Source organism: Myotis brandtii, unplaced genomic scaffold, assembly GCF_000412655.1.
Source record: "Myotis brandtii unplaced genomic scaffold, ASM41265v1 scaffold251, whole genome shotgun sequence".
Taxonomy (NCBI): domain Eukaryota; kingdom Metazoa; phylum Chordata; class Mammalia; order Chiroptera; family Vespertilionidae; genus Myotis; species Myotis brandtii.
In genome coordinates this window covers 2,307,228-2,331,707 of record NW_005359516.1, presented here as the reverse complement: position 1 = coordinate 2,331,707, position 24,480 = coordinate 2,307,228, and the positions used below count along the sequence as shown (strand labels likewise).

Below are 24,480 nucleotides of genomic sequence, written 5' to 3'. Positions count from 1 at the left end.
TACACTATATATATATAAAACAATCTGTGGTTTATGTCTTCATTTTGTTTATGCAGAAGTCACACCTCAGCGTTATGGTTAGAGGCCTTCCCTTCCTTAAGATTATATAAATATTTACCTAGGTTCCCTTCTACTGCTTTGTTGTTTACATTTAATCCTAAGCCATCTATAATTTATTTTAGTGTATAGTGTATACACTAAAATTTAGTGTATATTTTACTTTATTATTTTCTAAACAGACAACCAATGATCCCAATATCATTTATTGAATAGTTCATCATGTCCCTATTTATTTGAAATAATGATATCTCTGTCATACACTAAGTACTTAATTTGTGGTCTTTCTGTTTAGTTCCATTTAGATTCTTTCTATTACTATATCAGTACAAAACCATTTTATTTATTGTAACCTTGTCATTTGACTTAATGTCTGGTTGCACAAATTTGTCATTCACCCTTGCCCCACCCTTTGTTTTTAAAAAACAGAATACTCTCATCTGTTTATTTTTTCCAGATGAACTTGAGAATCATTTATAAGTTCTCTCCCCATATCCAAATCTTTTGAAGAGTGTGACATTATAAATTAACCTACAGGTAACCGGCCCATTTGCACATAAAGTTTTCCTAGTCACAAACATGCTATGCTTTCCCATTTATCCAAATCTCCTTTGTGCATCGTGCAGTCAAGTTCCATGGAACTCCTGTGCACACAATTGCTGGACTTACTGTTTCTTGTAATGCCCTCGGCTTAGTGTTAACCATCCCTGATTGGATCTGCAAAGGCCTCTAGCCACACTGGCCTGCTGCATTAGCATGCGCTGGAGGCTGCAAGGGTGTGCCAGGGCTGGAAGGGTGGCAACACAAGACACTCCGACTTGGCAGCCTGGGCCCTAGTAGTGGCTGGGACATCCACTCTGATGACCCTGGCCAAGTCACTCCCTTCCTTGGGTCTCAGTTTGCTCCTCTATAAAATGGGTTCCCCTGTACAGCCAAGGTTCCTTTCCTATTAAAATTCTCATTCTATCAAAAGTGAGATGGCGGATGGGAGAGCCCTTAGAGGAGGATGGGATCACACAGAGATCCACATGTAACGCCTATTATTACTGGTATGCTTAGATGCTGAAGGAGTACAGAATAAAGGAGTGATTGTTGAAATGTGGCTGGTTTAATCTGAGAACACTTGTTGGAGAAGGTGAGCTTAAACATGGGATGTTTAAAGGCACAGCAAATATGTCAAATCAGTGCCCCTAATGTGGAACGTATGTGTAAAGGTACAGGGGGTGGAGGTGGGAGAAGGCAGATTAGATGTGATTCGACTGGAGAGCAGGAACCATGGTAGACTCCTGACTAGAGAGCAACGATGTAGGACAACAGAGTTTGAGCCAGTTTTTATGTATGTTTCTTTTAGCTCTGTCTTGAGTGGCAGTTCTATAGAATCCACCCACTCTGCACACAGAGAGCCTAGTGCAGAACGTGCGGCCCAATCCCAAGATTTCCTTGCTCCAAAGATGATCAGAGAATCCAGGTAAATTAACTCAGGGGTCTTGGCCTTGAATCAGACCTTTCCAGGAGCTGAGAGGGCGTGGGGAGCAAGATGATCTTTCCACACCCAGGCCCAGAGTGAGGCTCTGAAGGGCCGTGCACCCAGAGCTATGCCTGAGTGGCCAGGGCCCTGTCACCCTCGCGGGCACATGTGTCCTGGTGCCCTGCACAGCCTGCCTCCCCTGCAGGTGAGCGCCTTCTCCCACCAGCTGTTAGAGACGTGGGTGTTGGAATGCTGCTCCCAGGCACCCTGGCCTCCCTCAACCTGGCGGTTCACACACCCATTCCTTAACCTCATTCTCTGCCCATTTCATTCCTCTTCCCACGCAGTGTTTACTAAAATCTCTCTTCCCCATCAGACGGAGCAGGAGACCAGGGCTCCATGGACTCCTGGGGAATGTTCCCACAACCGGGCGAGCCGCCAGACCAGAGAACATGGGGTGCCACCCACTCAGGGGGGGAGGACCCCAATCTCCACCTCAGGGGGGACTGATGTTCTCAGGGTAAAGAAGACCATCAGGCAGTGTCTGAGAAAGAGGGGCTTTTCCGTTGGGGTTTGCAAATAACAACAACAATAATAAAACCTTATAGGAAAAGGAAGATAAAGAACTCCAGCAGCTTTGCTGTTTACAAAGCTGGGGACAGCAGTCAAGGGACAAGTGAGAACCTGTGCAGCGCTTTGTAATCAGTGTCTACAGTCTAGTGTTTAGCTCTAAGTTGTCTTCTCTAGTCTAAGATCTTGCTGCTTAAAGTATGGTCCACAGACCGGCAGCGGTGGCACTGCCCAAAGCTCATCGGGAAGGCAGGATATCCGACCCCACCCAGAGCTGCTGAGTTAGAATCTGCATTTTAACCAGCCTCCACCCCCCAGGGTTGTGTCCACATCACAGTTTGACAAGTGCTGCTCTGGTTTCGTGCTTCTCAACCTTGGCTACACATGGGGACCACCTTGGAAAAGCATCCATGCCTGGTCCACCCCCAGAGATGGATTTAATTGTCTGGTGTGCAGCTGGGACAATGGGATGTTTAAAGACTCCCCAGGTGATTCTGATATGCAGCAAAGTTTGAGAACCACTGGTCTAGTATACATAGAAATAGATTAAAAGAAAAAAAATTAAGAAATTCCTTCCTTTCTATAAATGGAATCATAGAAAGTTTTGCAAACAAGTAGGCAAAATTCATTGAGAAGAAACTCAACATATAATCACCGATTTGATGTACTTTTACCATCTAGCATCAAAAAATGATGTAGTTAGAAAGAAAGAAAATTAAAACAAGGTTGAATCCTAGTCTTCAGTGAAGTTAGAAGATAACACTTCCCCTCTCCTATCTTCTTCCCGTCTTGTGACTAAAATAAAAACACTCTCCTCATAGAATAATTTTCAAAACATCACAAGTGGGGATATTTTTGTGCTTCAGTCTTATCCGAACAATTTTATTTTTGCGTTGCAAATTTTGGGTTTGATAATGCACTTCGCACTACGCTTACATGTGGAAGTTCTTGTGTTCATTTGGGAATACAGAGTTTCCTTTTACTCACATAGTCCTTTAATGTAGTTGGACATCAATCTTTCTAGCCTAGAAAGGAGGTTTTATTTCACTGCCAGGGAATAGAACTTCCAAAAAACACAAATGTCTTTCTGCATCATGTTGAGTAAATAATCAAGGGGGTATGAATGGGTCTCTCTCTGACTTCCTGCCTTATTTTGCTTTCAACTCATAGGTGAGCTATGAAAAGACATCTTCCCTAACGTTTCAGCCACCTAGGCAGCATGTCAGCCCAAAGCCAAGTCTAGGCTTCCGGGGCTTCCTGGGCTTTTCGAACGTTTATCTGGTCCTGGAGCACGCCAACACAATGCGTGGACGTGTCTGGGTAGCAGTTAGCGCCTTTCCTTTCAATTCAAGCCATTCAATTCAAGCCATTCATTAAACTGACTCCTGGCTCAGGTTTCCCCAATCATATCAGGTTTTACATATGACATGATCATATTCATTGGGAACCGAGAGTGGAAAAAACGGCCAGTATTCAGTATTCCAAGCCCAGAGGCAGCACAGAGTTTACTTACTCACCCACCCACTTTTTTTTTTAATGTACTTGGGTGTTTTATTACAATTACTCTCTATCAACACAGGAAGAAAGTAGAACACATGGAAGAGATTGCAAGGTTGTTCATCATTCATCTTTGACTACACAAATTGTAAGTGATTTTGAAGAAGGTCTGATGGAGAAATAGGGCATACGTTTTTCTGCAAAACTTTCACTGAAAGTATACAAATGTGATCTATATTCCAAATTATAAAATGAAACTCCCCCCAACTCGTAGTGCAGAAAAATGCCAATCCGTTCGCGGTTTACCGAATCCCATGACAAATGTATGAGTCCAGAGCTGAAGCTGCCAGCAGCCATTTCTTGGAGATGGTGACATAGAGCATTTCTGGGGCAAGATTCCTTACACACACTTAAGGACCACGCACCTGTGCCTCCTATTTCTACCTCCAAATAATGCCTGCCAGAATCAAATCCTCAGAACATAGGACAGCTAGGCCCTATATGTCACACTTTTTCTTATCTCTTGAGATAATGGACTTGGATGGGCTGTTTCAGGATCCAGTGTCAAATCTCCCTGAAATGTGCGGCTCATTTTATGCAGGCCCAAATACTGCGGGGGGAGAGAGCAACTCTCCTTCTTTAGTTCACATGAAAAGACTGCCGGGGTCTCTAGGTTTGCATACCTGTTGTGGATACTTTCAATACCTGTGAGTAAATCCACCCACCCGCTTTTAATTTAACTCCTACAGAAAGCACTGTCAGCTCCCATGGCCCCACCAGCAAGTTCTCTGACAGTGGGGCTGAGGACAAGGACCTGAACTGCTGGGTGATGCTTCTCTCAGGCTATTCGGCCCCCAGCTAGACCGGGTCAGGAATGGGGTTGGAATGGAACCCCCTCTGGATATACCCACATTGACGCAGGCAACACTGAAGTGTCAGGAGGTTGGCCAGGGCAAGTGGCATTCAGTTTTGTGGTGTGCGGGGACCAACAATCCTCCAGACCTAAACCAAACTTTCCAGCTTGGCACGATCCAGAAGTCACCCCACCACGTGTGTGCAAAGAGACCTACTCTACTCAAGATGGAGCAACCAAAGCCCACCTGTGCTTCTGTGATCTTCCTTGGATTGTAAACTGGCTAAAGGAAACTTGGTTTTAAAAAATATCCATTCACTTTACCTTCTTGATTTTCAAAAGGAACACAAGTGTACACGGAAAAGTTTCCCTCTCACCCTGTCCCCAGCTAGCCAGGCCCTCTTCCTGGAGACAGTAGCATAACAGTGTTCCTTACTTCTTGATTTTCAAAAGGAACACAAGTGTACACGGAAGTCTCCCTCTCACCCTGTCCCCAGCTAGCCAGGCCCCCTTCCTGGAGACAGTAGCATAACAGTGTTCCTTCTTGGGAGGGTTCTACTCTGGTGAGTGCGAGGTCCTCTTTGTTATCCTCCAACCCCCTAAGAAAAGGCTCACGTACAGCTTCCGTGCCATGTCAAAGATACCACAGCTTGGTCGGTTCCCTACTCTCATCCCTTGGACATGCCCAGGGCACCAGTCCACATGGCATGGATTAAGAGTTCATGAAGCTCAGGAAATGAATTGCACAAAGGTATATCTCCAGTGTTTTGTAGGTGAGACCTTCAATTCTATAAAATTTTTCACCAAATCTTAACTGAGCTCTTTATTTAGGTAGGGAAACTTACAATAGAAGAGAAAACTTGCTGTAGAAGAGAGAAACCATGAGCAAGTCATGCCCTACCTTCCCAGGATCGCATACCTGGGGTGAAGTTAATACCCCTTTTATGGTGATACAAAGGAGAGAAAAACAAAGATACCAAGAAGGATGAGAGGAAAGAAGGCAAGACTGTAGATGAAACCTTGGGCCTCAACACAATAAGGGATTGAGATGGGGAAGAAGAGTGATAGAGCCTATCTAATACTTACGGGAGCCTTCCACAGCCTACCATGAGCCTGGACAGGTACTCCCGTGTGGTACTTCCTTATTCACACCTGGCCAAGGTGGGGCTGAAGGGAGAAGATTCTAGAGCACGGACTAATGAGCTCTGTCTTTGATCATGGTCAGTTGAGCATGGCCCTGGCATCTTCTCAGCTGGATTTTGCATCCCTTGAGGCCAGGTGTGGACAAGATGAGTGGCTAAATGTGTCAGCCATGACCCCTATTTTTCAGCACCACCAGACAAGTATATATTATTTTCCCCACTTAATAGGCAAGGAAATAGACTCATGAGGTTAAGTGACTTGCCCAAGGTCACTCTGCTGATTAGTACATGGCAGGAACCCAAGACTATCTGGGATTGTTTTTTCCTTTTTCACTGTCCTAGGCTGTTTTGTTCACCTGCTGCTTCTTGATATCCTTTTTGATTATTGAACTGAATCTGGGTAAAGTAGGGGTTTTCCATATTCCCACATTTAACTTCAAAACCTCAGTTCCATTTTACAACCTTTCCACATGTTGAGATAACAAGTTATAACTATGAACGCCTCACATGTGTCTCAATCATCACTTGTGCTTCAAATGTGCTCTGAAAAACAAAGGTGTCTTTCATGCCATTCCCTGATAAAAACAGCTTTCCTTTGGGTGTGAATGCTGACTTTCACAGGAGTTTGTTTCTAAAGGTGATAAGATTAATTCATTCTCATTTTAAAACTTAGCTCTGATCCCTTATAGGCACAAACACAATTTGAAAACTACATGTATACATTTATTTTTTATCTATTCAAATTCAAACAGTAATGGATACTTACTATGGTTCTTGTGCTTGTTTGTAGAAGAAAGACTGTATGTGATAAAACTCCAAAATGCCCACATACCAAGTTATTAAATATGCATACACTGCAGTATTAAGTGAAAATTGTCACGATTAATGTTTCAAACAGTTTTTTCAGCAACATTTACTGTGTCCCTTCTGTGGATCAGAAAGCAGACCCATGTGAGGCCCGATTTCTCTTCTGGGCAGGTCCTGTGGGTCTACTGGGCAAATGAATGTGGACACCTGGGTTGCTCCACTACAGGGCCTTGATGTGACAGTATAACCTCAAACTTCCCATTCTGTATGTGTAACACTTTGCATCGATTTGGAGTAGGGGTCTGAGTAGGAGGGATCTTCTAGAACATCCTTCTAGAATGATCTCAGATCACTACAGAGACTCTCTGAGGTTTGCATGCCCAATCTCAGGTGCACCTTGCCATCCATTTGTCATAGTTCTAATAGCTTCTAACCTGTGTATGTCCTCACTTGCCTCTATAGGGCTCACTGCACTGCTCCAGGATCCTCCACACGAGAACACAGCACACACCCAGGCACACACCCCAAAAAGGAAAATGCTAACAATAGTGTAGCCAGCTTCCAAAACAAACTCAAATCTACTCAGCAGCCTCACCCATACACATCAGTGTCAAAACAATGACGTAGCTAATGATGGTAAACACACGCTTAAGGAGGAAAAAAACTGTAGGGTAAGAAGGGAACCTTAGGGATGATGAAACTGAGATCTAGAGAGGTGGCTTCTCCAGGCTGTGACCAGAATCCAAGTCTCTGAACGTCTCATCAGGGACCAACTAACATATAACTACAGCTCAAGTATAAGTTTGCTTTTTTCACCTTTTTCAAATGTATTAGTTTTCTATTGCTGCTATAACAAATTACCACAGCCTTAGTGACTCCAGGCAACACAAATTATTGTTCTGGAGGTCAGAGGTCTGAAATGAATCTACAGAGTTATATTCAAGGTGTCATCAGGGCAGCTTCCTTTGACATACTCTAGAGGAGACTCTGTTTCCTTGACTTTTCCAGCTTCTAAATCTGCTAGAATTTTTTGACTCATGGCAGCATCTCTCCAATCTTTGCTTCTCTTATCTCCTCTCCAACTCTGACTCTAATCCTTCAACTTCCAATTCAGGATAATCACCTCATTTCAAGGTCTTTAATTTAACAGTCCCTTTTTGCTGTGTAAGGTAACCGAGTCACCAGTTCTGGAGCTTAGGATGTACACATTTTTGGGAGACTATTATTCAGTCCACCTCACCAACTGAAAAGGGAAGAGGAAATCCACACTAATTGTACACTTATAATCCAAGGGCCAACACAAGTCGGAAATTCAAGCAAATGACTATGTCCACTGGTACTATCCAAACCTAAGCAGGTGTTCAATAGCAAAAGTGTAAATGAGAAATGTGGCCCCAAATTCACAGTAACTTGCAGGATACAAAACTGATAAACTTCCATAAAAATGGGGAAAAAATTCCCCTCCCCAGACAATAGATCATCAAATGCATCGTTGCCATTTACATGTGTGACCTGAGCATTAAACATTCTGTGTGCTCCAGTAATATGGACACATGTCCTATCCATCAGTTTCAAAGCAATTGTAAACTTCCCCAGCACTTCTTACCATATCAATGCTTGGCGTTTTCCTGATCAATATCTTGCTGCAATGAACATCATCGTAGTTGTCTTTACACAAATCTACCCATGCTTATTTCCTTAGGATAAATTCTTAGAAGTGGTATTTCTGGGTCAGTGAGTAAACAGGACATTCTAAAGCCTTATAAGTATTAACTAATGGCTCTCACAAAAGTTGTAACAACTTGCACACCCAAAAATACCAGTCTCCAACCTTATCTACATTGTACTCCAACACTTATTTCTATCTTTGCTAATCTGATCAATGAAAATATCTCAAATTAATTTGCATTTCTTTGATGACTAACAAGGTAGGACATCTTTTCTATGCTTGTTGGTCACAGGTAGTTATTTTGTGACTTATCTATTCAAATAATTTGCTTATTCTCTTCCTGGTGTGTTAAATTTTTTGTTACTGATTTGTATGAGCAATTTATGTATTAAAGATATGAATCTACTTTAAGATTCAAATATTGGCAAATATTGCATATGGATTTTCTTATAGTGGTTTTTTTTGTGAAGTTCAGAAAATTAGGATTTTAATGTATCTATTTCCCTTTATGGTTTCTGTCTTTAATGTTCTTATTAGCTGGCCTTTTTTTTGGTAAGTTATATAAATATTCACCTATATTTTCTCAGAGAAAATTTATGCTTCCATTTAAAAAAATATCCCAATCAGCTAATATGTCATTAGGTTTTCATGTCTAACATTATCTCTAATTCAATGTCTAACCTGGGACCCCAGAGTCATTTGTGACATCATCCCCTTTTCCTTAGGGATGCAAGATGCCACTTTTTATCATGTCAACCTGTTATGTGTAACTGGCTCTCTACTGGAGCTCCAAGAATTCTTGTGCCAGTTCACAGTGTTTTAATTAGTGCAGCTTATATTATTTATTAATATTGGATAGCACAGATCCCTCCACCTTTTAAATCAACATTTTCTTGTGCCTTATTCTTAAAGGTAAACTTTACAATCATTTATTCAAATTCTCCCTTACCCATTCTGATCCTAAGGCTAACTAGAACTGCCTTAAGTTTCTAAAGTAGTAATGGGAGGAACTAACAATTTTATAACATTATATTTTCCTATTGTGGCACAGGCCTCTTTATTTAGTCAAATAAATTACCTCAAAAGGTAAGTTTTATGGTCTTTTTCAAATAGATCTCAAACACATCTTTTTTGTTGTTTTTGTAGTTCCTACTTAGGTTATAGTTTGTTTTATAACTATTTGCAGGTGATCCTGCCTAGTATATTTATAATTGGCTATTGATGGTTTATAGGAAAACCACTGATTATTTATTTCTTTACTTGCACCTTATTAGACACTCTTAATATTTCCAACAGGTGGTTTGTGTGTGTTTTCCAGGTATATAATTATATACTTTGTAAAAACAGTGATTTAATCGCCTTTCCAACCAGAGTTTAGCTCACTGAGCACCCTGTGACAGTGTTCTAGCCTAAGTCTGGATGCTGCACAGATCTCAGCAACGCTGCAGAGCTGCTGCTACACCCACTCGCTCAACCTCTGAGCTCCTGCCTCGGGGGGAAGGGTGTTGTTACAGAGCATCATCAATGCTGTCTGGAGCTTGGCTCTGCTTTCCATGTGATGCCATCCTTATTTTTATTGGTTTTCTTTTCCAAAAGCTAGACTTTAATATGTGTATGACTTCTCAAATAAGAATCATCTATAATCCTCATGCTCAAGCAGATATCTACAACTCTCCCCAAAATAGGCGTCTACCGGAACACTTGCTTGTTACTTTTTTTGCAGAACACTGTGGGTAATGCCCTATTTCAAGGCCATGGACAAAAAGTTTAAAGTTATAGGAATAAACAAAATACTTCCCACTACTAAATCGATGAAGGTCAGAATAAGGCAAAAACTTAAGATCGAACCATAACCTCATAACTGATTCTGGCACAGACTTTTGCAGGCAGGTAGACTGAGATCAAATCTCGCCTCTTGGTTACTGATTCTGGGCCTCAGTTTCCCCATGTATCAACAGTGAGTGTTGTAAAGATGAATGGTGATGTAAAGCACTCGGATGGCACTTCGTATTCCTTCATTCCTTCATTCACTCACTCACCAAAATACCAAGTGCCTTCTATTGTCAAGCCCTGCGCTGGGCCCTGGGGATACGTGAATGGACTAGACAGACAAGATCCCACTCTTAGGTCTACTGGGGGAGGCAGGCTCATGGTAAGTAAATAACCAAATGAAATCATTACAGACAGCAGTGAGTGCTATGAAGGAAGTGAACAGAGGTGTGATGGAGAGCAGTTGGAGGAGGTCGCCATTCAAGGAAGGCCACTCTGAGAAGGGGAAGCAGATCTGAGTTCTGAAGGACACAAATGAGTGAGTCATGAAGAAAAGTGGGGAAAGCGAATCCCAGGAACAGTAAGTGCAAAAGCCTAGAGACAGACAAAAGTGTGACACATCTGAGAAAAAGAAAGGAGGCCAGAGAGGTGGAGCAAAAAGAGTAAAAAGGAAAGAAGTGTGAGCTACAGCGGGAGAGGGAGGTGGGGCTGCATACAGCAGGACCTCGCAGGGCAGGAGTGTGCTTGGGTCTGATTCTGACAGCATGTTGATACTGTGGTTTTCATAATTGATGGTTAAGTGGTAGATGTTGCATTGGGTGCAACTTAAACCAGAAGTTCAAATACATGTTCAACTATTTCATTTGCAAGAACGTAGGCCACAGAGATCTTCTCTAAGGAGGCTCATTTTAGGATTGCTAAGCATTTCTATTTAATTCAATAAACCTCTAATGTCTAGATTAGACCTAACACCATGCATATATCAATGCTAAACACCAAATGCACCTACTATGCGTGAGGCACTGAAGATATGGAAAAGCTGCACCAGTGACCCCTGCTGACAAGGAGGGGGGCAGCTCCTTGAGCATCTTTTCCTTTGGAAACACCGAATTCCAGCCCTGCCGACTTCTGATTAAGGCCTGATGGTGGAGGGGAGGGTCAGACTGATGGGTAGGAAGGTAGTGGGCTCCAGCTTTTGGGTTTATAACAGGATGCGTGACATAAAACCTTCACTGCCAAGGACCTCAGTCGTATAAGCATTACCAATAAGGACCTATATCATAGCTGTCTAGGGTGGGGGAGTCTCTTGATCCTTTCATAAAGTCAACAATTCATATCAAATGCACAAATCTGTGTTTTCATAAGTAGTGCTGCATTTATTTCTTATGAGGTACTCTTGCATTGTTCTGCCTTGAAAATTTTTAGACACGAGAGGAAAAATAATTAAAAACAGCTTATTCCACCATTAACTTTTAACTCTGTCAATGAAAGAAAGCCAATGCGGTATTTTTATAACTAAAGAAAACTGACTTCTGAGGCAATTTCCAGGTTATAGAATGGTAGCATTTGAAGAGGTTGTTTGCAAATCAGTTGGCTAGATCTCAGGATATAACCTGACACAAAATAAAAAGTAGGTAAGAGTGCCAGACCAGCTCACAAAAGCTGACCTCACTTATTGCATACTTTACCTCTTGGAGTGCCGCTGAACCTGCCAGTCCTAACAATGCCGCTATGGGACATGCCTTGGGTAAGAATTTGACCTCACTTATTGCATACTTTACCTCTTGGAGTGCCACTATGGGACATGCCTTGGGTAAGAATGATCTGAAAATATGGATTTTCTATGCTGCTCAACCATCAGAAAGCAGGAAGGGGCCTTGCCCAGGCCAGGTGCTTGCTGTCTGTCCTGGCATGGGACCAGGGTGTCAGTGGGGAATGAGCTACAGGAAGAGGTTGGAGAAAGGTTTGTAGGGGATTATAGGTCTCAGGTTGAATGGAGAGTGAAGAGAAAGGGGCCTGGGAAAGGCAATGGCAGAATAAAGGCTAAGGGTTTTGGAAAAGGGAAAGGAAAACAGAGTCAGGGAAGGAGTTTTTTCCCTCTCCTTTTTTTTTGCCTTTATCCCCAAGATAAGCAGCCAGGAGGGGGCAGGGACTGCCCACTTACTGACTATAGGGCACCTTCCTTGCTCTCCTGGCTCTGTGGGAGGGAGATAAATGTCATACGTGTATAAGAGTGTACATAGATCCAGTTTATAAAGAAGTCCACACCTGCCAGTGCATAATAGCCCGTATTTGTTCAGTCTTGTACTCTTGCTCTCCTGGCTCTGTGGGAGGGAGATAAATGTCATGCGTGTGTAAGAGTGTACCCAGATCCAGTTTATAAAGAAGTCCACACCTGCCCGTATTTGTTCAGTCTTGTACTTTCACATGTTTGATCTCCACTGCCATTGACAGATATGCAAACTGAATCTCGGGCAGCGTTAGGGTTGGGATTCCACAGGCCTTGCTTGTGCTTTCCCCACACCTGTGGTCTCTACCCTGGCCCCATATTAGACTCCCCTTGGGAGACTGAAAAAAAAAGGGATGCCTAGACCTCAGCGCAGCACCCATGAATTGGGGTCTCTGGGGGAAAGTCCAGTGCATCCGTTTTAAAAACTCCCAGGTGATTCCAATGTGCAGCCAAAGTTCAGAACTCCTGTCTCACCCTGTGGTCTTCAAATGTTAGTGTGGATATGGAACACCAACGTTAAAACTAGATTCTGAGGCCCTGCTCAGAGATTTGTATGTGGCCTGTGTACCAGTATATGCACGCCTCTAATGGGCACACAGAAGGCTTGGTCATCCCCAGCCCCTTGAAGTCAGGTTATGGTCACACGAGTTGCTTCAGGCAATGAAATGTGAGCACTAAAAAGTGACACATATGTGGGTGAGAGCGGTCAGCTGCCGTCACTAGACCTTGCATCCCACTTGTTGATACTGAGGTTCAACCAGCACCATCAGCTTCCCCGGAGAGCCGCCCAGGGCCCAAGGTGGACTTCAAGTGAGTAAGAATTACACTTTTGCTGTTAAGGCAATAAGATTTGGGGTCATCTCTCCTCACTCTCATCCCATTATTTTGCTGCAGCCCAGCGGCCCAGTGGTTTCACATGTCACCTGCACCTGTGAAAGGTTCTGCTTAGGGAACCTGCTCTTTAAGATCCAGGTCACATGTCTCCTACTTCGGCTCCTATTGCTTTACCTTGGTTCACCGGACGAGAGCTCCTGGTTCCTGAACACCTAGGATCCTCCCAACACACATTTTCAAGCGTCCTGTCGTTGCTGAAGCTGATTCCTAAGCTGGGAAGGCCGTCCAGGGTGGAACACAGTTCAACATGCCCTCCCCAGGCGCCTCCTTCAGTGTCCTCAGGCAGAGGACAGCCGGCCAGGCCCTTCCTGACGCTGACTGACTTATAACTCTGGGGGACAGGCATTTCATTCAAGGTTTGAATGGTTTGCATTCTCTTCTAAAGGTCTGTAGTTCTGTTCCTCACTCCCATCACTTGAAGGACCATGAGGGCAGGGAGTGACCCTGTGCATCTATGATGCCCAGCACAGCCCTCTGCAATCAGCCTTCACACTGAATTATGAGAATAAAAAAATCAGAAAAGTAAGTCAACTCAAATTGGGCCAATGGTCCCTTTAGTATATCATCTTCTTTCTCCAGGGTCCCAGAGAACTTTCCTTCTCTTTTAGAAAAAATGGAATTTCTTCCATGTTGTCATCTGATGGTTAATCCTAAGAGCCATTTAATCTCAACAGCTTCAGTTTCTCAATTAGGAATACTCCTCGTTTAACTATCTAATTATTTCCCCATCTTTATACATTTCTAACTCATTAGAATCAAAGGGGGAAACAGGAGTGAACTCTTCTCATATAAATTGCTATAAATAGTCCCCACATGTAATTATCAACCTCTCCCTAAACCAGCGGTTCTCAACCTGTGGGTCGCGACCCCTTTGGGGGTCGAATGACCCTTTCACAGGGGTTGCCTAAGACCATCGGAAAACACATATATAGTTACATATTGTTTTTGTGATTAATCACTATGCTTTAATTATGTTCAATTTGTAACAATGAAATTGGGGGTCACCACAACATGAGGAACTGTATTAAAGGGTCGTGGCATTAGGAAGGTTGAGAACCACTGCCCTAAACCCTCTCATGAGGGAGGAGCAACCCAGCTCTACCTTATTTTAAACAACAGCGTCAAAGGGCTTCAAGTAGCAAGTGGGGACGTGAATTCCTCAAGCAAGTGAGGGTGCTGTCTTTACTCTGTGCCCCTGTGACATGAGCTGGGCCCTGGGCACAGGGAGCCGAGACTTCACTCTTCCTTTTCATCTCTCCGTTAAAGTCCTCTAGAAGTTTTTTTTATATATTTAGGTGCTCCTATATTGGGGGCATATATGTTTACCAGGGTTATACCCTTGTTGGATCGATCCCTTTAGTATAATGTAGTGACCTTTGTTGTCTCTTGTGATGGTCTTCATTTTAAAGTCTATTTTGTCATATATGAGTATTGCTACTCTAGCATTTTTTTCTTTTCCATTTTCATGGAAAAATTTTTTCCAGCCCTTCACTTTCATCCTGTGTGTGTCTTTTGTTTTGAGGTGGGTCTCTTGTAGACAGCATATAGTTGGGTCATGTTTTTGTATCTATTCAGCTACCCTATGCCTTTTGATTGGAGTATTTAATCCATTTACATTTAGGGTTATTATTGATAGGTACTTATTTATTGCCATTTTAATTCTGTATGGCTAGGTTTCTCTCTCTGTTTCTTCTTCTCACTACAGCAATCCCTTTAGCATTTCCTATAATGCTGGCTTGGTGGTGATGAATTCCTTTAGCCTTTTTTTGTCTGGGAAGCTCTTTATTTGACTGTCTATTTTGAATGGTAGCCTTGCTGGATATAATAATCTTGGTCTCAGATCCTTGCTTTCGATTACCTTGAGTACTTCATGCCATTCCCTTCTGGCCTGTAGAGTTTCTCATGAGAAATCAGGTGTCAGCCTTATGGGAACTCCTTTGTAGGTAACAGTTTTCTTTTCTCTTGTTGCCTTTAAGATTCTCTCTTTGTCTTTAATTTTTGGCATTTTAATTATGATGTGTCTGGGTGTGGGCCTGTTGGGGTTCTTCTCCTTTGGGGTTCTCTGTGCTTCCCCTCTTCCTTTTCTGCCCTCTGGGCTTCAACCGGCTTTCAGCCTTTCCACACCGTGGTTGCTCTCTGTTCCTCCTAAATCTCACTGCTCAGAATAGAGCACAACATTCCACGTTTCCCATAACCGTCACCGAAGGGGCAGACTGTGTCTGCTCTGCTTTGGGTACAGTAATTCTAAAAGACAAGCTTCATTTTTTTGCATCGGCTAGAGTAGCACGTTTCATGACTCCACTTCCTGACGAGCAGAGTGGGACGTCCTCTGAGCCACTCTTTAAGTTTCAAGGACATGCAGGCCCTTGAACACTGAGTTACTTAGTATATGGCCTACTCTGTCACAGCCCTTTCTGTCTTTATACGTCAATCATATCCTTGCCACCAATTGGCTCAGGCCATCTTAGTATTTCAGATACTATTTCTTACATGTGTGTTCCTGCTTTCTCTCTCTCTTTGTAAATCTTACAAATAGATCCTACGGTGCACCTGACACTATTCAAGCACATTACATATGTCATATTGTTGAATCTGAACAATGACCCTATGAGGTAGGTCTATTGTTAACTCCACTTCACAGATGGGGAAACCGAGGCACGGAGTGGTTAAGTAACTCACCCAGGGTCACAGCCCCCAAGGGGCACAGTTAAGACTTGAACCCGGGCCACCTGGCTCTAAACTCTACTGTAACTACTGTGCTATCAGATTCTAATGATTTTATTTTTAGGCACCTTTCCATCAAGCCAAATTTAAATAGATAAAAAAAGGCACAATTCCCTCACCTGCTAATGAGAAGTTGAAATCAAGTAAAGCAGAAGCTCTGAGAATAATGTGAGAATTTCTAACCTAGAAACCACCCCCCACTGGATATATACCCAAGGCAGCTGGCAAACGGGGAACACTGCTCATAATAAAGCGAAAGAGTGGGAGGGCCGTGTAATTATCTACATGGATTTTGTGACTTGGAGCCCTATCGGCTTAACCCTCTGTGGTTCAGAAGCCTAGTAACACAGCCATTTCACAGAAATCTATGAAAAGGTTTTTTCAGGAAGCACCGACCTGTGACTAGATGTAGGCAAACATTTACAATAATAATGGTGTATACACTTCAGAACAACGTCCATGCACAGGCTTCCTCAGCCGGCTGCTGCTTTCTTCCAGCCTCACCTCTATTCCCCTGCAGGCACATCCCCTCTCCCAAAGCGGGCCTGCTTAACTTCACCTCAGCCTCCGAAACTCAGCTGAAAAGTCACCGCATCTGAGAAGCCTTCCCTGATGCCCTCCAAGGAACTGATTTGGGTTCCCTCTGACCCTCCCACCGTACCTGACAGCAGGAAAGCCACACAAGAGTGTGATTATTTGTTAGCCAGACAGTTCTGCTGTGAGACGGTGAGCTTCTCAAGGGCAGGAACGATGTCTTAGTCGCTCCCCTGGTACTCCGCACGTTGTAGGAACGGGGTCAGTCTTTGATGGATGGAAGAATAAATGTATAAAAGAAGATTCCACAGTTTCGTCTTAAGAACCTAAGGTTAGAGATTATATATACACACATGTACACACAGGAATGCTCACATATGCACATGCATACATATACACACATGCCCATACTTTGCTTTAAGATATATGTCTAATTTTTAGCGGCAAGGAGGATCAAAAACCCAAGAAAGTGTAGTTCCCAATCTGTTTTGTGGAAGGGGAAAGAAGAGAATCACAGTTACTTAATAGTGCAAGGTGTTTGTAAATGTCCCCTCAAACAATATCTGTGGTGGGAATGAGATGTATGTGTGTATTTTTAAAAGCACAGAGGTGAAGTGCTTAGACCTCTGTAGTTATCTGGGATCAAACCCTAGCTCTGCCACACGTTATTTAACTTCTCTGCTGCTGTTCTGTCAACTGTAAAATGAGGTTAATAATATTACCTTCTTCTTAGAGCTGTAGGAATTAAATGAGGATATATAGAACAGTACCCAGTATAAAGTGAGAGTATTATAAGTTCTAGCTCAGCTATTACTATGCGGATTCTACTGTGATCAATAAAATACAAATTTCTTCTGAAGTGTTACTGAGTTCTCAAAGCAACTTTGTTATGTCAGGTTATTTATTTAATTAATGCGAAAGGCACAATGACTATCTGAGAGACCTCAAACACTGTTGATGTTCAAATTTGGTCTTGCCCTAACTGGTTTGCCTCAGAGGATAGAGTGCGCCTGTGGACTGAAGGGTCCCAGGTTCAATTCCGGTCAAGGGCATGGATCTTGGTTGTGGGTACATCCCCAGTAGGGGGTGTGCAGGAGGCAGTTGATCGATGTTTCTCTCTCATTGATGTTTTTAACTCTCTATCCCTCTCCCTTCTTCTCGTAAAAAATCAATAAAATATATTTTAAAAATTTTGGTCTTTACTCTGAAAAAGGTTGGGAAGTACTGGCCTAGGGTTCAATCCTTGGGAGATGGCCTCCACTGACAACTATAATCTGGCTATCGTTTGGTTAGATGTGCATCTAGCTTTCTAGAGCCCTTCCCTGTGTTGGGCTGCATTTATTTAACAGCACATCAAGTGGAAAGCCTGCTAGACCCAGAATTTTATAGGGGCTCCATGGGCTGTTTTACGTGATTCATGATTATTTTTCCATTTGTCGTGCTACGGAGCACCAGAAAGATTCCCGTGTAGCAGATTTCATAGAGGATCTAACACCTTCTATTTTCAAGATTCCCAAAGTACCTTTCTAGACCTACTGTGTAAGGCAGAGAGAGATTTCACTCTATCCCAAGCTCCCAAAAGTCAGGATGACAATAGGCTCAGAAAAAAAAAAAAGAAAAAGATTGCTAGCCTGGTCGCTAAGTGACAACGGGGAAGAAAAGTGTTCTGAACCCAGGCCGCATGGCACTGGCATGTGAATGGAACAGGCCTCTGGTCTGTTTCAACCCCCCTCCCCCGCCCCCCGCCTGCACCCCGCCTTGTTTAACACTAGCGTGTTTTGGTATTTAGGAAATATTTTAGTCAATGCAACCTGGTAATAAAATGGCCAGATGTGTGAAGTCATGTTCCATTGCACATTCTGATAAGGGAGTTGGACCATAACTTTCAAGACAGGAAAGGGAGTTGGGCCATAACTTTCAAGACAGGAAAGCTAAGAATGAATCTGTAAATCAAACAGGTGCTGAGCCTGCTAAGGCGGACACCAGAGCCTGGCTGGAGTAAAATAGCCACAGGTCCCTTCATTAGTAAATAACCAGACACTCCAGGGTGATCCTCAAACTTGGCTCGGGCTCTCAGCTAACAAAGCTGATGCCTGTACCCCAAAGCCTCCCTTCCATCACAGCAAGGCTGACAGGAAAGAGGATGCTTTAAGGTGATGGCCTACGTTCTGAGGTTTGTGATTCTCTTTACCAAGCTCCGGAGTGAATGCTGGAAAGTCAGTCCTGGAACACAGACATTTCACAGACTCCCTGAACCCAGCACTGTCCAGCTGAGGAGGAGCGAGAGCTCTGGGGATGGGGAAGGGCTGCTGCCTTCAGGGGAAGGCACCTCAGCCTATAAGGATGTGTCCCTCAGCTTCTTCCCATCAGGCTTAGCACAATGTGGTTGAGGACGGAAAGTGCAGATTTCGGGGCTATATTCTTATCTGTTTTCTCAGCAAACACTACCTATACCCATTAGTGATATATGCAGCCACCTTACCTCACACGCACTACCATTCAATATTGACATTCTCAAAAATATGCTGATTTGATATATTAAAACATAATATGTCTATCTTTCTTAGGGGAGTAGAAGGTTCTTAAGAAAAGGCCCTTTTTCTATTGTGATCAGAGCCTGGTATATAGTAAGTGCTCAATAAATATGTGATTGAATGAGTGATTCAAAGAATCACTCAGGATTAGGGAGGCTGGTCTTTGCCTCCTCCAGGTCTGATAAGGGACTCTGCCCTGCCCAAGTCCCACACTGCACTTTGGCACCTTATTACCCTGTAGCCTTCTCCTCCCAACCCTGCCACAGTTGCTGGGTGACCACTAACCAAGGAAGACACACCAATCCGAGTCTCCCTCGAGACTCTGAGCCAAGAGGCACAAAAGTGAGATGAGTTGCTATTACTTTATGGTACGTGTGGAGTACATGGCCACAAACTGCCACAGTGGAGATCTGAGTGGTCACCCTGGCTCCTGCACTCCCCGTGGGCAGGCAGCTCAGCATTGCCGTGGATTCTCTAACCCTGGCTCCTGCACTCCCCGTGGGCAGGCAGCTCAGCTTTGCCGTGGATTCTCTAAGGGCTGACTCCTTAAAACCAACCCCCTTTTAGGCTGATGTGTGGTTGGGTTCTGCTCTTGCAGCGCAAGTTTCCTGGCAGAGATACCCTCTGTGCCAGCTTCACGAATGGACCACGGCAACCGGAAGAGTGATGGATCAGCTGGAAAAACAGCCCAGCACCACGGGCCAAACAGAGGAAGATGCAACGTAACAAAGAGAATGAAAATTAGACAGCTTGGCACTTGGATTAAACATGGGAAGTCTGAATATAGTAGAAGCAGGTCTTTTCTTCAAAGAAATCCATCTTGGTAGATCAGGACTTTGTCTATGTTTGTGATTGACGTTGGTATATAAAAATCACCAACATTAGCAATTGGACCCTAAGCCCTGTGATGGTGGGCCTCATTTGTAATCCTCATGTGTATCTCCAGAGCCTAGCACAACGTCTGGTATGAGGTAGTACTTAATTAATGTGCACTAAATAAATGTAAAAATCACTAAAAGGTGGGAGAACAGTAAGGCTTCAATAGGCCTAGGTTGTTTTTGTTTTTTGTTTTTTTTAAAAATCATGGAGTTGTGTCACTTTTGTGCTTCTTTCAAAGATGGTGGATGCTCTCTTCACTGAGCCTGACCTACCCACTCCACCCTCTCCTTTCCTTTGCTAAAACATCTAGACCCTTAGCTCAGTTAGTTGGCTACTCTAGTTTTCTAGCCCATTTCTGTTTTTACCAGGTAAGCTGTCTATTTACCAAAGGACATTTGTGTTTATTTCCAAGTCTGTTTGTCAGTTGCACTCATTATTGTATTTACGTAATTTAATTACTTATTACATAAACTAATGAAATGTCTTTTCATAAGGAAAGAGCTGTGGTTTCTATTATAAGTTGAATGCTTGGGAAGACTTTCTTGATAAAGGTGAGTAGATTAAAATAACTGTGAAATTAGGAATAAATAAGAACTAGAGACCAGGTGTGGGTATGTGTGTGTGTGTGTGAAAATATACAGGTCTAGAAGGATTATGGCACTTATTCTGCAAGTGTGTAAGTTCCTTCACTAAAGAAATAAAATCTGGAAATTATAAAGGTGTAATATGGGTACAACTCCTACAAATAAAATGATGCTGAATGTCAATATAGGAATCCATCAATAATGAAAACAAGAGCCTCATGGTACAATACTGGTCCTTTCTTCATATAATGCACTCCAAAATTTTCTATTCTAAGCTATTCAATTGCATAAAAAAAGTTGGTCATGACCCACTAAAGTGACTTCGTGACTCACAGCTTGAAAAGACAATGCCTTAATGCCACTCCTTAATCTTGTTGATGGGAGAACCGAGGTGCAGGGCGATTTAAGAGGGCTCCACTAAGGTCACCCAGCTAGTGAGTCAGAACTATGGTCCCTGATTCCATATCCTCTGGCCTGTCTACTACCCTGAGCAACCTTCCTTCTGACCCAGCACAGTTTCCTTTGCAAAAAGTGGAAGGTAGCCCAGCCAGTGTGGCTCAGTGGTTGAGCGTTGACCCATGAACCAGGAGGTCATGGTTCAATTCCCAACCAGAGCACATGCCTAAATTGTGGGCTCAATCCCCAGTAGGGGGTGTGCAGGAGGCAGCCAATCAGTGATAACTGTGTAGCCTCTAGCCCATCATTGATGTTTTTATCCCTCTCTCCCTCTCCTGTCCTCTTTCTGAAATCAATAAAAACATATTTGAAAAAAAAAGGAAGCTAAAATGAGGAATTGGATGACAAGGATAAATCCTAGAGCAGAACGGAGCGTCCCTCCTTCTCTGAGGTTCTACATTTCTCGAAGCATGGAAGCAAGTCCTGGCTGAGGAATTGGATGACAAGGATAAATCCTAGAGCAGAACGGAGCGTCCCTCCTTCTCTGAGGTTCTACATTTCTCGAAGCATGGAAGCAAGTCCTGGCATACACAGATGTATATGCTTTTATTCCCAAGCTAAGACACACCAAGTCTCTTGTGCTAAAGACACATTGGACCAGTGCACCATGTACCTGGGTAGAACACGTGAGCCTTCTAATTTTAGAATGACTGCAGCTCTACATGGGAAAACTCCAGATAATGGAATGGGGAAGCAGTTTGCATTCTGAGAAGCTTTTGTTTGGCAAGATGAGCAATAAACAGATCCCTGGCTTGCTGTCTGACCCATGTTCTACCTGTTTCCCCAACAAGTAACACCTTCCAAGACTTTTTCCTATCATCTGCTTTGCCCTCCCTCAGTGCACCTCCAGCCCAAACTCGCCCTCTCCACATAGCTAAGCCTAATGTCAACATCAAAATCTGACTACCACCTCCTCAAGCAAGCTGCTAATGGTGACCTTCCCCAGGAGTGACACCACTGTGAATTTTCCGTGTTCTTTCATCACCACCACTGACACTAAATTAAGCAAGCCTTCAAACACTCCCCGATTCCATGTGGGTGGATTAGACACAGGCTAGAGGAAGGAGCAGTAGTTCAGAGGTTTAAAGAACCGCCCTAAGTACCGTGATCATGCAAGACAGATAGCAGAGAGAAGCCTGGAGCCTGGCTCCCAGGTGCCTGAGCGAGGCCCTCACCACACCCCTCAGTCATTAGAGCGAGTCTCATGAAAACATGAGAACCAGATGGGCAGCCTGAGCACTGTGCAACATTTAGGAGGGTTAAGCAAGGAGCCACCCAACAACTTAACCGGGTGCATTCTGTCCCTTTTAAGGGACATTAAAAGGTGCTTTTTGAAGACAGGTCATAACTCCTTCCGCGGGAGGGTGTGACAGATGTTCTCAGCCGTAGGTGCTGTCACCCTCACCCTGCCTCCAGCTAATGTTTCTCTGCATGCTTTACAAATTGACAACCAACCAGATAAAATTTTTTGTCCTAACCCCCAGACTATTGATTTCACTCCTGTGTAGCCTTAGGTCATGATGAGGCTCTCATGGGTTCCCATGCTGTCTTTTCACCTGTATGGTGGGCCTTTTGAGGACAAGGACAGAGAAGGACTGTATAGTTTCAGCAAGAGAGTCTTGAAACCCGAGTGTAAAATAGCGTCTGGTTCCAAGAGAATTAAATACATGATAGTCACACTATCACTTCCCTACCTTGGGTCCAAGGCAGGCATTGCCTATGGATCACCCCTGTATTTCCTAACAGCCTAAAGGTAGCCTAATAATCCTTCTCAACAAAGCTTTCCAAGGAGTCTCCACCAATTCATTAGAATGGTCACATGTGAAAAATCTTACAGGCCGTTCCTGATGCAAGTCCAACAAATGAGGAAACTAAGATCCAAATAGGAGCCAGAATAATAACTTGCTCCGGGACTTGGTAAAACTGAGACCAGCTGGGCCCAACCCCCAGGATTCCTGACCTCCAGCCCAAGGCACGCATCCCTCCAAGTCCCACCCAAAGCAGATGTCTGAGAAGCATTTATTGATGACAATAATGTCAGTTTCCTATGCCTCTGGCATAATCTGCCCTGCACATTTGGGGATCTAAAAGAGAGGAAGACTGGAAGAAATCAATGAAACCTCAATAAGACAAGCCAAGGTTAACTGTCAAGTAATAAGAACATGGAATTTTTCCCCACAAGAATTACGAGAAAGCCACATGGGATCCGCCCCTATTCCTTTAAGCTCAGGTACCACCCTTGATTGGCACATGGAGTTTGCAATTTTCTCTCCATGCTGCTCCTTCGAAGTGTTTGAGCTTGATCCCGAGTATGCCTGCAGTCCTGCTCCAGCACTCACTCAGGAATGTATCAAACCCTTCTTATATCCACTATTGTTTCTCATTCCTGTCAATGCTCAGAGTGCAGAGACCTGCATATTCACACCTTGGATTAAGCCCTTGTCACTTCTGTTCTAAAACGACCCATCTTTACACCTGAGTGGATAGTCTGGGATTCAGTAAATGAGCCCGCCGACATCCAGAGTATAAGAGGTTAGGAGGAATTCAGACATGAAAGTCAGTCACGCAGTATATAAATGAGCATGTTTTACAAAGGTAAATATAAGTAGAAAGCAAAATATGAAACCATGAAAGGAAATGCAAATTAAATGAAGGGTCACAAAATTGAAAGCATCGTCATCTACCCTCCATATTTAAGAATCTAACAAAAAAAGAAATGGACTGTGGCTTTGCTCTGAAAAGTCCTTATCTGTTAGATGAAAGTAATATTCATAATATTCATAAGTGGGCTTTGCTTTAAAATATCCCAGCAAAGGGAAAAATAAAAAAGATGGGAGAATAGATGAAAGAAAAATAGCAGAGTGATGCTAATTGTTGAAGCTGGGTGATGGGTATCTGGGGATTGATTTCATTACCATTTCTCTTCTTCTAGTATGAATGTTTCCTTAGTAAACATTAAAAATGGTTTTACATATTGAATTAGCCAAGGGTGAAACACACACACACACACACACACACACACACACACACCCCGACATTGACCTGAAATAACTAGGGAGACACAGACAGGTCAGGGGGTCACTGCAGTAACAGATGGGAGCATGCTCCCATCCCCCATGCCAATGAGGGAACTGAGAAACTGGCAGACTCGTGCATTACTGGTATAAAAATCAGCTCAAATTCACTTGGAAAGTGGCTTGGCCATTTGTACCAAGGATCATAAATATATTTATTCTTGCTCCTGAAGATATATCCTAAGGAAAGTATCCAAAATAAGGAAAAAGCTTCTAGGCATAAAAATGTAGCATCATAACTTGAACTGAAGGCAACATAACTACCTAATGGGGAATACTTAATTCAATTACACGTGTCCATTTTAATGGAACATCGTGATATTTTAAAAGGATAAAACTTAGAAGTTTCTCGAAACATGGAAAAGCGCACAACTCCAAACCTTGAGTTTAAAAAGCAGGAATCAAAATAGTCTCCTCACTATGCCTCACTATTAGTGCATATGGACAAAAGTGATGTGCGAATGTAACGGGGATGCTTCTGCAGCGCTCTGACCATGAGCGGTTAGCCTCCTCCATTTCCCAAGCTTTTCAATCTGTTTCTCTAGGGTCTTTAAAATGAAACAAGGGAAATGTTACTACAAACGTCAAAAGACAAACCAGAGCATAACTAACCAAAGATCACCAGGCGGAGGCAGACACAAGGGCTCAGGAATCTGGGCTCTTCTTTAGATGGACTATTAGATGAGCTAGTTTCAAGTTCTCAGGGCCTGCAGGCTGTTTTCCAGCACTGCTGCCCAC

General features: G+C 43.3%; 1 protein-coding gene across 2 annotated transcripts in view; it reads right to left on the bottom strand.

The window, feature by feature from the left end:
* TGFA (transforming growth factor, alpha) overlaps positions 1-24,480 on the bottom strand; it is a 93,923-nt gene that overhangs the window by 40,603 nt on the left and 28,840 nt on the right. The window lies entirely within an intron of this gene.